Source organism: Macaca fascicularis, chromosome 3 (genome assembly GCF_037993035.2).
Source record: "Macaca fascicularis isolate 582-1 chromosome 3, T2T-MFA8v1.1".
NCBI classification, from domain to species: Eukaryota; Metazoa; Chordata; class Mammalia; order Primates; family Cercopithecidae; genus Macaca; species Macaca fascicularis.
The window spans coordinates 85,780,128-85,796,846 of NC_088377.1; the positions used below are offsets into that span (position 1 = coordinate 85,780,128).

General features: G+C 46.0%; 1 long non-coding RNA gene across 1 annotated transcript; it reads left to right on the forward strand.

The window, feature by feature from the left end:
• Positions 1-4,370: 4,370 nt before the first annotated feature.
• Positions 4,371-6,566, forward strand: LOC141409861 (uncharacterized). Its single transcript, XR_012432491.1, has 2 exons — positions 4,371-4,506; positions 4,603-6,566. It is a non-coding gene; the product is annotated as an uncharacterized lncRNA (long non-coding RNA).
• The last annotated feature ends 10,153 nt before the right edge of the window (positions 6,567-16,719 follow it).

A 16,719-nucleotide genomic window follows, 5' to 3' on the forward strand; every position in this document is an offset into this window, starting at 1 on the left:
CTCCGCGCCCGGCTAGTTTTTTGTATTTTTTAGTAGAGACGGGGTTTCACCGTGTTAGCCAGGATGGTCTCGATCTCCTGACCTCGTGATCCGCCCGTCTCGGCCTCCCAAAGTGCTGGGAATACAGGCTTGAGCCACCGCGCCCGGCCGACCAGGCTGTGTTCTAAAGTGATGCACAGCCTGTCTCCACTGTGTTTCTCTCTCTGACCCTGTCACTACCAGTCACACCCTACCGAGAGAGCTTGTATCCCAGAGCCACCCTGGATGGAGAGGAGATTGGTTTCCCCAGTGATTTCCTTCTTGAGGGGATGGGGTAGAGGAGCATGGAGCTAGCCTTTGCTGTATTCCTGCATGGGGACAGCAGGGTCTGGGCCTGGAGCAGAGGAGCTTGGGTAAAGGTATGGTGGCTGTTTGTTCAAAGTGTACATTCAGGCCGGGCGTGGTGGCTCACGCTTGTAATCCCAGCACTTTGGGAGGCTGAGGCAGGTGGATCACGAGGTCAGGAGATCAAGGCCATCCCAGCCAACATGGTGAAACCCTGTCTACTAAAAATACAAAAATTAGCTGGGCGTGGTGGCATGTACCTGTAATCCCAGTTACCCGGGAGGCTGAGGCAGGAGAATCGCTTGAACCTGGGAGTCAGAGTTTGTGGTGAGCCAAGATCGCACCACTGCACTCCAGCCTGGTGACAGAGCGAGACTCCGTCTCAAAAAAAAAAAAGTGTACATTCAGGGCCAGGCCCGGTGGCTCACACCTGTAATCCCAGCACTTTGGGAGGCCGAGGCAGGTGGATCACGAGGTCAGGAGATTGAGGCCAGCTTGACCAACGTGGTGAAACCCCATCTCTACTAAAAATACAAAAATTAGCTGGGCAGGGTGGTGAGCACTTGTAATCCTAGCTACTCAGGAGGCTGAGGCAGGAGAATCGCTAGAACCTGGGAGGCGGAGGTTGCAGTGAGCCGAGATTGCGCCACTGCACTCCAGCCTTGGCAACAAAGCGAGACTCCATCTCAAAAACCAAAAAGTGTACCTACCTTCCTCCTAATGGCATCCCTGGGGGAAGCTATTTCTACATTTTAGGTGGGGAAGATGAGGCTCAGAAGTTGCCTGGAGTATGAGGTTCTGTGCAGGGTTTGGACTCTGGCCTGTCTACCCTGGTGGAATAGCTGGTACCACGGGGCCTTTTGCTGTGGGGTTAGGCACCATGTGGGTGCTCTGGGGCCCTGGCATTGGATAGAATGGGAGGATTGCTTGAGCCCAGAAGTTCGAGGCTGTATGATCACGCAGCTGCCCTCCATCCTGGGCAACACACTGAGACACTCTGTTTTTTGTTTTGAGACACGAGTCTCGCTTTGTTGACCAGGCTAGAGTGCGTTGGTGCAATCTCAGCTCACTGCAACCTCTGCCTTCTGGGTTTAGACAGTTCTCCCTGCCTCAGCCTCTCCTGGGTAGCTGGGATTACAGGCGGCCACCACCATGCCTGGCTATTTTTTGTATTTTTAGTAGAGACAGGGTTTCACTGTGTTGGTCAGGCTGGTCTTGAACTCCTGACTTCAGGTGATCCACCTCGGCCTCTCAAAGTGCTGGGATTATAGGTGTGAGCCACCATGCCTGGCCGTGAGACCCCTGTCTTTAAAAAATAAAGGACAGGGGCTGGGTGTGGTGGTTCACATCTGTAATCCCAGCACTTTGGGAGGCCAAGGTGGGCGGATCATGAGGTCAGGAGATGGAGACCATCCTCACTAACACGGTGAAACCCCGTCTCTACTGAAAATACAAAAAATTAGCCAGGCGTGGCGGCGGGCACCCGTAGTCCCAGCTACTCAGGAGGCTGAGGCAGGAGAATGGCGTGAACCCGGGAGGCGGAGCTTGCAGTGAGCTGAGATTGTGCCACTGCACTCCAGCCTGGGCGACAGAGCGAGACTCCGTGTGAAAAAAATGAATAAAGAAAGAACAGGAAAGTCCATCTTCATGTCCTGAGACTACAGAGAGAAAGTATCCAGGGCTCGTTCAATACCCCACCTGGGAGGCAGTTACCATGTGCCCATTTACATGTGAGCAAACAGGTACTCAGGGTTGGCCTCTTGGAGTTAGTCTCTCTGGCCAAAGCCTGTGCCCTTTGCACAAACATGCAAATCAGAACTGGGGCAGGCGTTGGATGAGAGTATGTGTGCTATGAGCAAATGAACGTAGGGCTGTCCAGGGCCAGACAGCGCAGAGGATGTGTGGGCCTGGAAGGGAAGAAGGGGGTGTGGCATGTGCTGCCTGGAAGCCTAAGGCTTCACTAAACAGCAGAGAAGCTTGGATGGCTTTCAGACTGGTGACGCCCTGGGCTCAAGCAGGAAGGTCAGGAGAGTGCAGTGGCATCTCCACTCTGGGCTGGCACAGTTTTGCCCACACCTACACCTGAATGGGTGCCTGAGTGTCTGGACTGTGCTAGGGTGTGGAATCAGATGGACAAGGCACAGTCTATGAGGCAAGGAGCAGAGATGGTCAACCAATGCAGACTGCTCGATAGTCATGTTGGGAGTTCAGGGTACTGGAGGGCTATAAGGGGCCCTCACCCAGTTGGAGAGAATGCTGGCTTCCTTGAGAAAGTGGTGAAAGTGTCTCATTCCTAGACACTTTTCAAAAGAAGACATACATGCAACCAACAAACATTTGAAAAAAAAGCTCAATATCACTGATCATTAAAGAAACACAAAACCACAATGAGATGCCATCTCACACCAGCCAGAATGTCTATTATTAAAAAGTTAAAAAAAGAAAAAAATAACATGCTGGCAAAGTTGCAGAGAAAAGGGAATACTTGTACAGTGTTGGTGGGAGTGTAAATTAGTTAAACCATTGTGGAAAGCAGCGTGGCAATTCCTCAAGGACCTAAAAGCAGAACTACCATTCGACCCAGCAATCCCATTACTTGGTATGTACCCAAAGAAATGTAAGTCATTCTGCCATAAAGACACATGCACATGTATGTTCATTGCAGCACTATTCACAATAGTAAAGACATGGAATCAACCTATATGCCCATCAATGACAGATTGGATAAAGAAAATGTGGTACATATATGCCATGGAATACTATTCAGACATAAAGACTTGAGATTATGTCCTTTGCAGGAACAAGGATGGAGCTGGAGGCCATTATCTTTAGCAAACTAACACAGGAACAGGAAACCAAATACCACATATTCTCACTTATATTCTCTCACCAAATGATGAGAACACATGGGGACTAAGAGGGAAACCGACAGATACTGAAGCCCAGTGGAAGATGGGAGGAGGGAGAGGAGCAGGAAAAATAACTATTGGGTACTGGGCTTAGTACCTGGGTGACAAAATAATCTGTGCAACAAACCCCCATGACACAAGTTTACCTATATAACAAACCTGCATATGTACCACTTAACATAAAATAAAAGTTAAAAACAAGGCCAGGCATGGTGGCTCATGCCTGTAATCCCAGCCCTTTGGGAGGCCGAGATGGGCAGATCACTTGAGATCAGGAGTTCGAGACCAGCCTGCCCAACATGGTAAAACCCTGTCTTTACCAACAACAACAAAAAAAGCCAGGTGTGGTGGCCCATGCCTGTAATCCCAACTACTCGGGAGGCTGAGGCAGGAGAATTGCTTGAACTTGGGAGGCGGAGGTTGCAGTGAGCTGAGATCGCTCCACTGCATTCCCGCTTGGGTGACAAAGCAAGACTCTGTCTCAAAAACAAAACAAAACAAAACAAAACAAAACAAAACAACATCAGACACCACATGGCAGGATCCAGGATCCAATCAGATCAAGCTCTGGCATCACCCCATGGCAGGATCTAGTCAGATATTACCTCCCAGCATCACCTCATTGTGAGATCCAATTAGATCATGCCTCATTACCCTTTGCTTATAAAACCCAACCCAACCCCTAGCTCAGGAAAAGAGATTGAGCATTCCCTCCTTCCTTGCCAGTTGACTTTAAATAAAGCTTTTCTTATTTCAAAATATAAAAAAGAAAGTATCTCTGCTGGGCATGTTGGCTGGCTCATGCCTGTAATCCCAGCACTTTGAGAGGCAGAAGTGGGCAGATCAACTGAGGTCAGGAGTTCAAGACCAGCCTGGCCAACATGGCAAAACCCTGTCTCTACTAAAAATACAAAAATTAGCTGGGCATGGTGCCTGGCTAATGTCCACGCCCGGCTAATTTTTGCATTTGTAGTAGAGACGGGGTTTTGCCATGTTGGTCAGGCTGGTCTTGAACTTCTGACCTTGTGATCCACCTGCCTCGGCCTCCCAAAGTGCTGCAATTATAGGCGTGAGCCACCACCCCCGGCCCTCTTGTTCCTGATTTTAGAGGAAAAACTTTCAGTTCATCATAAAAAAAAAAATATTTTTCGAGACAGAGTCTTCCTTTGTTTTCCAGGCTGGAGTGCAGTGATGCAATCGTGGCTCACAGCAGCCTCAAACTCCTAGGCTTAAGTGATCCTCCTATCTCAGCCTCCTGAGTCTAAGACTCAAGGTATGTGCCACCGCACCAAAAATTCTTTTTGGTAGGGTCTTGCTTTGACCTTCCTTTGACCCTGCTTTGACCCTTGGTTTGACCTTGCTTTGACAGGGTTTTGCAATGTTGCCCAGTCTTCTCTTGAACTCCTGGACTCCAGTGATTCTACCACGTTGGCCTCCCAAAGCAGTGGGATTATGAGCATGAATCATTGAGCCTGGCCAGCCTTTTGTCACTGAGTATTATGTAAGCTGTGGGGGTTTTTGTTGTTGTTGTTTTTGTTTTTGAGATGAAATCTCACTCTGTCGCCCAGGCTGGAGTGCAATGGCACAATCTTGGCTGACTGCAACCTCTGCCTCCTGGGTTCAAGCGATTCTCCTGTCTCAGCTTCCCAAGTAGATGGGATTACAGGCGTGCGCAACCACACCTAGCTAATTTTTTGTATTTTTAGTAGAGATGGAGTATCAACCATGTTGGCCAGGCTGTTTTCTAACTCCTGACCTCAAGTGATCCACCCTCCTCAGCCTCCCAAAGTGCTGAGATTACAGGTGTGAGCCACCGCACCTGGACTTTTTTTTTTCATGTATGGCCTTTATCATGTTGAGAAAGTTACCTGCATTCCTTGTTTTCTGAGTGGTTTTATTATGAAAGAATGTCGGATATTGTCAGATATCTTTTCTGCATCAGTTGAGAGAATCATGTGATTTTTTTCCCCTTCATTCTATTAATCTGGTATAGTTCATTAGTTCATTAATTGATTTCCATATGTTGAACCATCCTTATATTCCAGGAATAAAGTCTACCTGGTCATGGTGTATACTCTTTTTTTTTTTTTGGGAGATGGAGTCTCGCTGTGTGGCCTAGGCTGGAGTGCAGTGGCATGATCTCGGCTCCTTGCAACCTCTGCCTCCCGGGTCCAAGCGATTCTCCTGCCTCAGCCTCCTAAGTAGCTGAGACTATAGGCATGCACCACCCCACCCGGCTAGCTTTTGTATTTTTAGTAGAGAAGGGGTTTCACCATGTTGGCCAGGCTGGTCTCGAACTCCTAACCTCAAGTGATCTGCCTGTCTCGACCTCCCAAAGTATGGGGATTACAGGCTTGAGCCACTGCGCCCAGCCAATGTGTACAATCTTTTTAATACGACGTTCAGCTTGGTTCACTAGTATTTTTACTCAGTATTCATGAAGGATATTGAATATTTTATTCAATATTTATGAGGTCTGTAGTTTTCTTGTAGTGTCTTTGGTTTTGGTGTCAGTATACCATAGGATCAGGATACTATGAACATGCCCTCATAGAGTAAGTTAGGAAGTGTTCTTTCCTCTTCAATTTAGGGAAGAGTTTGAGAAGGATTGATATTAATTAGGGTTTTGTTTTTTTTCTGAGATGGAGTTTTGCTGTTGTTGCCCAGACTAGAGTGCAATGGCATGATCTTGGCTCACCACAACCTCTGCTTCCTGGGTTCAAGCGATTCTCCTGCCCCAGCTTCCCGAGTAGCCGGGATTACAGGCATGTGCCACCACACCCAGCTAATTTTGTATTTTTTAGTAGAGATGGGGTTTCTCCATGTTGGTCAGGCTGGACTCGAACTCCGACCTCAGGTGATCTGCCCGCCTCGGCCTCCTAAAGTGCTGGGATTACAGGTGTGAGCCGCCATGCCCAGCTGATATTAATTCTGCTTTAAACGTTTGCTAAAATTCGCCAGTGAAGCCATCTGGTCCTGGGCTTTTCTTTTGGGGGAGTTTAAAAATTACTGATTCAATTTCCTTAGTTATTTAGATTTTCTGCTTCTTCATGAATTAGTTTTGGTAGTTGAATGTTTAGCAATTTGTCCATTTCTTCTAGATTATCCAGTTTATTATATGTTCATTTATATTATCTTGTATTTTTTATTTCTGTAAAATTGTAAAGCTCTCACTTTCATTTGTGATTTTGGTAATATCAGTCTTCTTTTTCTTAGTCACCTTACCTAAATGTTTGTTAATTTTGTTGATTTTTTCTTTTAAAATTTGGTTTTCTGTATTATTTTATTTGTATTATAGATTTCTTGAAAAAAATCTTCTGAAGGAGCAATCAACTTTTTGTTTCATAGCTATTCTCTATAGTTTTCTATTCCCTATTTCATTTATCTCAATTCTAGTCTTTATATTTTTAAAAATTCTAGCTTTGAGTTACTTTTTTCTTTTTCTAGCTCCTTGAGGTGTGCAGTTAGAAAATTTCAAAACTTTCTTACTTCTCTTCTTCTACCCCTCCTCCTTCTTCCCCCTCCCCCTTCCTCCTCCTTCCCCTCCTCCTATTGGGGTGATCATACCCAACACCAGGTCGTGGGGGTGACAAAGTGAGTGGAGTCAGAGGATTGAGAAAAAGACAGTTTGAGAGATAAAGGTGGGATGATCAATCGTGGAGGCTGCCAAGGCTCTGAGCGCTGGGAGCCCATGGTATTTATTGCTAATCCAACAAAGAAACAGGTGGTGAGAATGTGGGGATCAAAAGGGCAGGTGCATGATCTACAGCTGTGATGGTTTAGCATGTATATGTAACATGTTCTGCTACTTGAGATAATGGAAATAGGAGCCTATCAGGGCTAGAAGCAAGGAACCAGCAAGTCTAGACACATTCCAGAGGACATTATGCAAGCCCTGCCTCAGTTTCCCTCCCAACACTCAACTTTTTCCCAACATCCTCCTCCTCCTCCTCCTTCTTCTTTTCTTCTTTCTCTTCCTCTTCCTCTTTCTCTTTTCTCCTTTTTTGTAGAGATGGGGTTTTGCTATGTTTTCCAGGTTGGTCTTGAACTCCTGGCCTAATATAATTCCCCTGCCATGGCCTCCCAAAGTGTTGAGATTACAGGCATGAGCCACCACACTTGGCCCTTTCTTTAAAAAAAAAAAAAAAAATTAAAAATTTAAAAAATTTTTCGAGACAAGGTCTTGTTCTGTTGCCCAAGCTGGAGTGCAGTGGTGTGATCTCAGCTCACCGTAGCCTTGACCTCCTGGGCTCAAGTGATTCTCATCCCTCAGCCTCCCGAGTAACTGGGACTACAGGCACGTGCCACCATGCCCCGCTAATTTTTTGTATCTTTCTTATAGAGACAGGGTTTAGCCATGTTGCCCAGGCTAGTCTCCCTCAATCCTGCCCCCTTGACCTCTCAAAGTGCTGGTACTACAGGCACCGTGTCAGGGTGCTTTCTTCTTTTTCAATTGTGCTTATGGCTAAAAATTTTCCTCTTAGCACAGCTTTGCTTCATCCCATAAGTTTTGGTATGTTGTGTTTTCATTTTCATTTGTCTCAAGGTATGTTTATATTTCCTTTGTGATTTATGCTTTGGTCCATTGGTTGTTAAGCATGTGTTGTTTAATTTCCAAATATCATGAATTTTCAGGGATTTTTTCCTGTAATTTTTTTTTTTTTTTTTTTTTTTTTTTTTGAGCCAGGATGGAGTGCAGTTGTGTGATCACGGCTCACTGTAGCATTGATCTCCTGGGTTCAAGCAGTTATCTCACCTCAGCCTTCTGAGTAGCTGGTACCACAGGTGTGCGCCACCATGCCTGGCTAATTTTTTTCTTTTTTTTGAAACAGGGTCTCACTCTGTGGCCCAGGCTGGAGTGCAGTGGTGCGATCATGGCTCACTGCAGCCTTGATCTCCTAGGTTCAGGTGATCCTCCCACCTCAGCCTCCTGGGAAGCTGGGACTACAGGTGCACACCAATACACTGGCTAATTTTTTGTGTTTTTAGTAGGGATGGGATTTCACCATGTTGCCCAGGAAGTTCTGAACTCTTGGATTCAGGCAATTCATTTCCCTCAGCCTCCCAAAGTATTGGGATTACAGGTGTGAACCACCACACCCAGCTTCTTTTTATTTTTAGAGATGGAGTTTCTCTATGTTGCCCAGGCTGATCTTGAACTCCTGGGCCCAGGAGATCCTCCCAACTTGTCCTCCCAAAGTGCTGTGATTACAGATGTGAGCCACCATGCTCAGCCCCTTCTGTTATTGAGTTCTAGTTTCATTCCACTGTGACTGGAAAATATACTTTCTATGATTTTAATTATTTAAAATATAACAAGGCTTGTTTTGTCACCTAACATACTGTCTATCCTGAGGAATATTCCATGTGCACTTGAAAGAAATGTGTATCCTGCTGTTGTGGAGTGGAATGTTGTACATATACAAGTATCCACGTGTTTTATAAATGTTCAAGACTTCTATTTCCTTATTGGTCTTCTGTCTAGTTGTTCCATCAATTATTGAAAATGGAGTATTAAAGTCTCCAACTACTTATTGTTGCATTGCCTACTTCTCCTTTCAATTATGTAATGTTTGCTTTACATATTTTAAGCTCACATTGTTTGGTGCATATATATTATTATTACATATTCTTGATGAATTGACCCTTTTAGTAATGTATAATGTCATATTTGTCTCTTGTAACAATTCTTTATTTAAATTCTATTTTGTGGTCAGGTGCAGTGGCTCATGCCTGTAATCCCAGCACTTTGGGAAGCCAAGGTGGGCAGATCACTTGAGGTGAGGAGTTCAAGACCGGTCTGTCCAACATGGCAAAACCCTGTCTCTACTAAAAATAAAAAAATTAGCTGAGCATGGTGGTACACAGCTGTGATTGCACTAATGTACTCCAGTCTATCTCAAAACAAACAAAAAACAACCTCCCCCCCAAAAAACCCAAAGTTATAATAATTCTGGCTTTTGTATTTACCCATGTAAATACCTTTATTGGGGATTTTTATTTCTTCAAACATCTTTGAGTTACTCTCTGGCATCCTTTAATTTCAACTGAAAGAGTCCCCTTAGCATTTCTTGTAAGGCAGGTCTAGTGGTAATGAACTTTCTCAGCTATTATGTATCTGAAAATGTCTTAATTTCTCACTTATTTTTGAAGGATCGTTTTGCTGAAAAAGGATTTTTGGTTGATAATTTTGTTTGTTTCAGCACTGTAAATATATCATGCTCACTGCCTTTTGACCTTCAGCATATCTTGTGAGTAATCAGCTGATAATCTTATTGAGGACACCTTGTATGTGATGAGTCACTTTTCTCTTGTTTTCAATATTCTCTCAGTATTTGCCTTTCAACTGTTTGATTATATTAAGTTTCAATATAAGTCTCTTTGTATTTATACTCCTTGGAGTTTATTGGACTTTTTAGATATTTAATATTCATGTCTTTCATCAAATTTGGACAGTTTTAGGCCATTATTTCTTCAAATAACCAGTCTCATTCTCTCTTCTCTTATTGAACTTCCATAACACCCATGTTATTTTGTTTCATGGTGTACCATAAGTAACTTAGTCTCTGTTCACTTTTCCTCACTCTTTCTCACATCTGTTCCTCAGACCTGATGATTTCAATTGCCCTACCTTCCAAGTTCACAGATTCTTTCTTCTGCTTTCTCAAATCTGCTCTTGAGCCCCTCTAGTGAAGTTTTTTATTTCAGTTATTATCCTTTTCAGGTCCAGAATTTCTGTGTGGTTCTTTCTTTTTATAATTTCTCTTTATTAATAACCTCATTTTGTTCATGCATGGCTTTCCTAATTTACTTTAGTCCTCATCTATTTTTGCTCTTAGCTCTTTAAGATAGCTATTTTAAAGTGTTTTTGTCTAATAAGTCTTATGTTGGGCTGCCTTGGACACAGTTTTTGTCAACTTGTTGTTTTTTTCCTTTGAATAGGCCATCTTTTCCCGTTTCTTTATCTGCCTTGTGATTTTGCTGTTGCTGTTGCAAACTGGACTTTTGACTATTATAATGTGATAAGTCTGGAAATCAAATTCTCTCTCTTCCTCAGCATTTTTTTAATTGCTGAAGGCTGTAGTAACGTTTGTTTTTATACTTTCCCAAGCTATTTTTGCAAAGACCATTCATTGTTTTTTTGTGGTCACCAAAGTGTCTGTTTCTTCAGCTTGTGTTTAGCCAGTGTTTTGACAGAGAATTCCCTGAATGCCAGGAGCTAAAAACTACACCACCACCACCACCACCACCACCACCACCACACACACACACACACACACACACACACGCACACACACAAGCATACCTCTCCCATCTTTTGCAAATTGGGTTGGGACTCTTTAACACTTATCTAGGCTTGTTCTGAGCCTAGGATCAGCCTGTGACAAAAGTTTCAGGGCTTTTCTGAATATGTGTTTTGCCCTGGACATGCATGTAGCATTCTCAATTTCCTGTATACATAGCTGTTTTATTTTTGTTTGAGTTGGATCTCGCTCTGTCATCTAGGCAGGTGTGCAGTGACATGATCATGGCTCACTGCAGCCTCGCACTCCTGGGCTCAGGTGATCTTGTTTCTGTTTCCCAAGTGGCTGGGACTACAGGAATGCACCACCATGCCCAGCTAAGCTTTCCCTTCCCTTCCCTTTTCTCCCCTCCCTTCCTTTCCCTTCCTCCTTCTTTTCTCTCTTCCTTCTTTCTTTCTTTCTTTCTTTTCTTTCTCTTTCTTTCTTTCTTTCTCTTTCTTTCTTTCTTTTCTTTTTTCTCTCTCTCCTTCCTTCCTTCTTTTTCTTTTGCTTTTTTCTTTTCTTTCCTTCTTTTTCTTTCTCCTTCCTTCCTTCTTTCTCTCCCTCTCTTTCCATCTCTCCCTCCCTCCTTCCCTTCCCCCTCCCTCCCTTTCTTTCCATCTTCCTTCCTTTCCCTTCCCTTTCCTTCCCCTCCCCTCCCTTTCCTTCCCCTCCCCTTCCTTTCCTTCCCCTCCCTTTCCTTCCTTTCCCTTCCCTTTCCTTCCCCTCCCCTCCCTTTCCTTCCCCTCCCCTTCCTTTCCTTCCCCTCCCCTCCCTCTCCTTCCCCTCTCCTCCCTTTCCTTCCCCTCCCCTCCCTTTACTTCCCCTCCCCTTCCCTCCCATCCCCTCCCCTCCCCTCTCCTCTCCTCTCCTCTCCTCTCTTCTCCTCTCCTGTCCCATCCCGTCCCGTCCCGTCCCGTCCCGTCCCGTCCCGTCCTGTCCTGTCCTGTCCTGTGTGAACATAGCTCACAGCAGCCTCAACCCTGAGGGCTCAAGTGATCTTCCTGTGTCCCTCCCAAGTAGCTGGGACAGCAGGTGCCTAACCCCCGTCTAATTATTTATTTTTTTTCTGCTCGTCCTCTGTGGGTTGGACCCACTGCCTAACCAGTCCCAATGAGATGAACTGGGTGCCTCAGTTGGAAATGCAGAAATCACCCGCCTTCTTCCCTGGTCTCACTGGGAGCTGCAGACCGGAGCTGTTCCTATTCGGCCATCTTGGCCCCTTCCAATTATTTATTTTTTTGTAGAGACAGGGTCTCATCATGTTCTCCAGGCTGGTTTAAAACTCTTGGGATCAGGGCAGGATCCTCCCATCTCAACCTCCCAAATTGCTGAAGATTACAGGTGTGAGCCACCATGCCCAGCCTGCTTTTCTATTTTGTTGTAGAGACAGGCTCTCACTATATTGGCCGGGCTTGTCTCAAACTCCTGGCCTCAAGCAGTCCTCTTGCCTTGGCCTTCCAAACTGCTGTGATTACAGGCATGAGCCACTGCACCTGTCGGCCTCTTCTTCTTTTTTTGAGTCAACGTCCAGCCTGGAGTGCAGTGGTGCAATATGGCGCACTGCAGCCTCAAACCCCTAAACTCAGATGATCCTCCCACCTCGGCCTCCCAGATAGCTGGGACTACAGGTATATGCCACCATGCCAGCTAACTTTTTTTAAATTTTATTTTTTGTAGAGATGGGGTCTTGCTATATTGCCCAGGCTGGTCTCAAACTCCTGGCCTCAAGTGATCCTCCCACCTTGGCCTCCAAAAGCATTGGCATTACAGGCATGAGCCACTGTGCTTGGCTCATAGCTGCTTTAAAAATTTATATACACATATATATTTTAAGAGAGGGACTTGCTCTACTGCACTGGCTGGAGTGCAGTGTCACAATCATGGCTCACAACTCAAACTTCTGGGCTCAAGCAATCCTCCCGCCTCAGCCTCCCAAGTAACTGGTACTATAGGTGCATGCCACCACCCCCAGCTAATTTTTAAATTTGTTGTAGAGGCAGGGTCTTGCTGTGTTATCCAGACTGGTCTCAAACTCCTGGGCTCAAGCAATCTGCCTGCCTCAGCATCCCAAAGTGTTGGGGTTACAGACATAAGCCACTGCACCCACAAATTGCTGTTGAATATCCAAATGGTCCAAGCTTCTCCTCTGGGTTTAAAATGGTATATGGCATGTCTCTACCTATAACCTCTTGCCCCAGGCATCTTTTCTGAACAATGTCCTGATTTTAGGCAAAAGATACAGCATCTTGCATCAGTTCTTCCAGGAGCCACCAGATAAGAACAGATGCACATAATAGATTGCAAATAAGGCCTGCTCTCTTTGGAGGGAGGGAACTGAGAACTGTGCTACTGTTGTCTCAATTCCAAAACTGTTGGCTGGGTGCAGTGGCTCATGCCTGTAATCCCAACATTTTGGGAGGCCAAGGCAGGAGATCACTTGAGGCCAGGAGTTTGAGACCAGCCCAGACAACATAGTGAGACCCTATGTCTACAAACAATTTAAAACACTAGCTGGGTGTGGTGGCACATACCTGTAATTCTAGCTTCTCAGCAGGCTGAGGTTGGAGGATTGCTTGAGCCCAGGAGTTTGAGGCTGCAGTAAGCCATGATTGTACCAGTACACTTCAGCCTGGGCTACAGAATGAAACCGCTCAAAAAAAAAAGACCAAGACTGCTGCCATGCTGGGGAAGGGGAGCGGGGGCAAGACTAAGTGAAAACACCGCAAAACTTTCCTACTGTTTTGACGACGGCCTTTTTTAAATTGAATGTTTGCCTGGTTGCTATAGGCCTTTGTTTTCTCGAGTGCCAACAAAGTTGATTCTGACAGTTGGGCTTGTTTATTCAGTGTTTCAGTTTGGAAATGAGAGCTTGGAGCTTCCTAGGCCACCATTTTGCAGATGTCATTTCCAATGGCATTTTTTTGCATCTCGACTTTTTCCTCGTGTTCAGTGCTTCAGGACCACAAGATGGTTGCTACAGCTACAGACCTTCCATCTTTCTGGCACAGCGAAAAGCGGGGAAGGCTAGAATATCATGGCAGCTGCTTACCTCTCCTTTCACGAGGAAAGAAAAAGCCTTCCCATGGGGATCCCAGGGCCCCTGCTAGCTGCAAAGGGGCCTGGGAGAGCAGGGAGAGCCTCTCTCACCTAAGCAGTAGACACAGTCCTTCACCAGAGTGCAGGTTCTGATGACAAGAAAGACGAAGAGGCCACCAGCAGGCTGGATACCCCAAAGAGCCAGAAGTAGGGGATGTGATTACTCACATCTGTACCGGTCAGAGTGTTGTACACATATCCAGCCAAGGTACCTGTGACCCAGGTCAGGTGACCGGCTTAGCAATGTCACCTACCTTCCTCTCAACCCAGATCCCCAAACTCTTTGAATGCTGTTGGGATGCAGAACAGCAAGTCAGCAAGTGATTTTTTTAAAAAAATAATTTAATTTTTGTGGGTACACAGTAGATTATATATTTATGGGGTACATGAGATATTTTGATACAGATATACGATGTGTCATAATCACATCAGGTTGTAAATGGGGTGACCATCACCTCAAGCATTTGTCACTTCTTTGTGTTACCTCTCTGTAAAAGCATGTTTAATTACACCCTTTCAGTTATTTGTAAATGTACTGCTGATTGTAATTACCCTGTTGTGCTATCAAATACCAGCTTTTATTTATTCTATCTAATTATATTTTTGTACCCGTCAACCATCTCCGCTTCTCCCTACCTCCCCACTACTCTTCCCAGCCTCTGGTAACCATCGTACCTACTTTCTATTGCCATGCGTTTGTTTTAATTTTTAGCTCCCACAAATGAGTGAAAACACGTGAAGTTTGTCTTTCTGTGCCTGGCTTATTTCAGTGAGTGATCCTCATGTCTCCAGGGCTTGTCTCCACATGACTCACCAGGGGAAGCCCCTGCCAGGTGTCACCCCAGAGCCAACCACAGAGGGCTGCTCTGCTGATGGCTGCCTCACCCCCGGCTGCTCCCTCAGTGAACTGGCACAGCTCTGCATCCCTCTCTGGACCTGCTCAGAGTAGCCACATTTCAGGCGTGTCTTATGATTCTAACATCAAGCTTATAATATCAATCTTACTAATACCAAGAAAAAGTGGAAAATGAGGCATTATCTGGCAGTCATTAAATTAGTAAGGTCTAATGACAAACATAATACACGATGAAGATGAGACTGCGGGGAGATGGTGCCCTTGCGAGTTGCCCGTGTCAGCGGTAAGAGTCACGGCCCTCGAGAAATCACCGAGTCTTCATTACTCAAGACTGGCATCAACCCTTCACCAAATTCCAATAACTGAGGATCTGATAATTACCCGATAAATCCTAGATTAGCCTGAGGAAAGAAATGAGCTGTCCACATAAGAGTCATAAACATTGGGCTGGGGCTGCTGGCTCACGCCTATAATCCCAGCACTTTGGGAGTCCAAGGAGGGCGGATCACAAGATCAAGAGATCAAGACTCTCCTGGCCAACATGATGAAACCCTGTCTCTACTAAAAGTACAAAAATTAACCGGGCATGATGGCACGTGCCTGTAGTCCCAGCTACTTGGGAGGCTGAGGCAGGAGAATCGTTTGAACCCAGGAGGCAGAAGTTGCAGTGAGCCAAGATCGTGCCACTGTACTCCAGCCTGGCAACAAAGCAAGACTCTATCTCAAAAAAAAAAAAAAAAAAAAAAAGAATGGTAAACATTGTACTCTGACTCACAAATCTCATCTAGGGGAACTTGTTTTAAGGAAATAAATTTAAAAAATAATAGGAAACATTGTTAGGCACAAAGAAGTCAACCAGGCCGGGCGCGGTGGCTCAAGCCTGTAGTCCCAGCACTTTGGGAGGCCGAGACGGGCGGATCACGAGGTCAGGAGATCGAGACCATCCTGGCTAACACGGTGAAACCCCGTCTCTACTAAAAAAATACAAAAAACTAGCCGGGCGCGGTGGCAGGCGCCTGTAGTCCCAACTGCTCGGGAGGCTGAGGCAGGAGAATGGCGTAAACCCGGGAGGCGGAGCTTGCAGTGAGCTGAGATCCGGCCACTGCACTCCAGCCTGGGCGGTAGAGCGAGACTCCGTCTCAAAAAAAAAAAAAAAAAAAAAAAAAAAAGAAGTCAACCAGAAACATATTTATCAAAAATGATCTATTGGGAACCAGCCCGACAGCACCAGAAGAGGAGAAGATCCATGAGTTCTGTGGACCATAACCTAGTCACAGACATGCTGATCAGAGATTGAAGGCAACAGGGAGGATTTCTGTGAAAAGTCAAGAGAAAAAGCAGGATGCATGTGTACATATCATATGGTCACAACTCGGCATATGTGTCCAGAGGCACTGGCAGTTGGGTTGGGAGATCAGGTGTGAAATTTTCACTGTCATTCTGAACTGGATTGTGCTGCTGTTACACTGCTTGTGTTTCACAGACGACCCCAGGAGATCACATAGCTGGACTCTATCTGTGGTGCTAGGCTGGGCACAACTGGGCTCCAGGGGCTTAGCCTAGGTAGCCCCCATGGGAACAAATATATGAAAGACAGGGTGGGCCTTTCATATGCTTGTTCTGATGCTCAGCCCTGTGCATGCCAACAGTGACTTCTTGCTGCAAGTGCCCACAGCCCTGCCTAACGCCCTTTGACAGTGAGTGTGCCCGCTACATGCTGGGGCTAAAGCTTCCAGGAGTGTCCTCTACCAGTGACAGAAGAACGTGGTGGAAAGGTGTCTGTGTCCTTATTCCTTGGAGGCGACCCTCTTGGACATGTCCCCACCAGCTCCTGGAGGTCCCTGGGGGCAGGAGAAAGCTCTTGGATGCACTCTGGTCAGCTTCCTTCCATCCCCTGGCTCATTCCCCACTCAACAACTGCTGTCATCTGGGGTCACCTCCCCAATAAACTTTTTGCACTGGGATCCTTGTTTCAGGATCTGTTTCTGGAGGAACTAGATGACAACACCAGGAACAGAGGACCTAGAGAGGCAGCTTCATGGGTGGTGGGGTCTCTGCCTCTGCCGGCCAGGGACTTGGGAGCAGTTCTGGGAAGGTGCTGGATGGGGCTGTCACTCCCAGGGGCAGGCCCTTGGCTGCTGACTGTCTGTCCTCTCCACTATGGCTGTCTTGAGGACTTAGGGGTCAGCCTGACCCTGCCTTGGCCCCCTTCCTCTCAGCCTCTGTCTTCCCCTGCATGAGGCTGGGT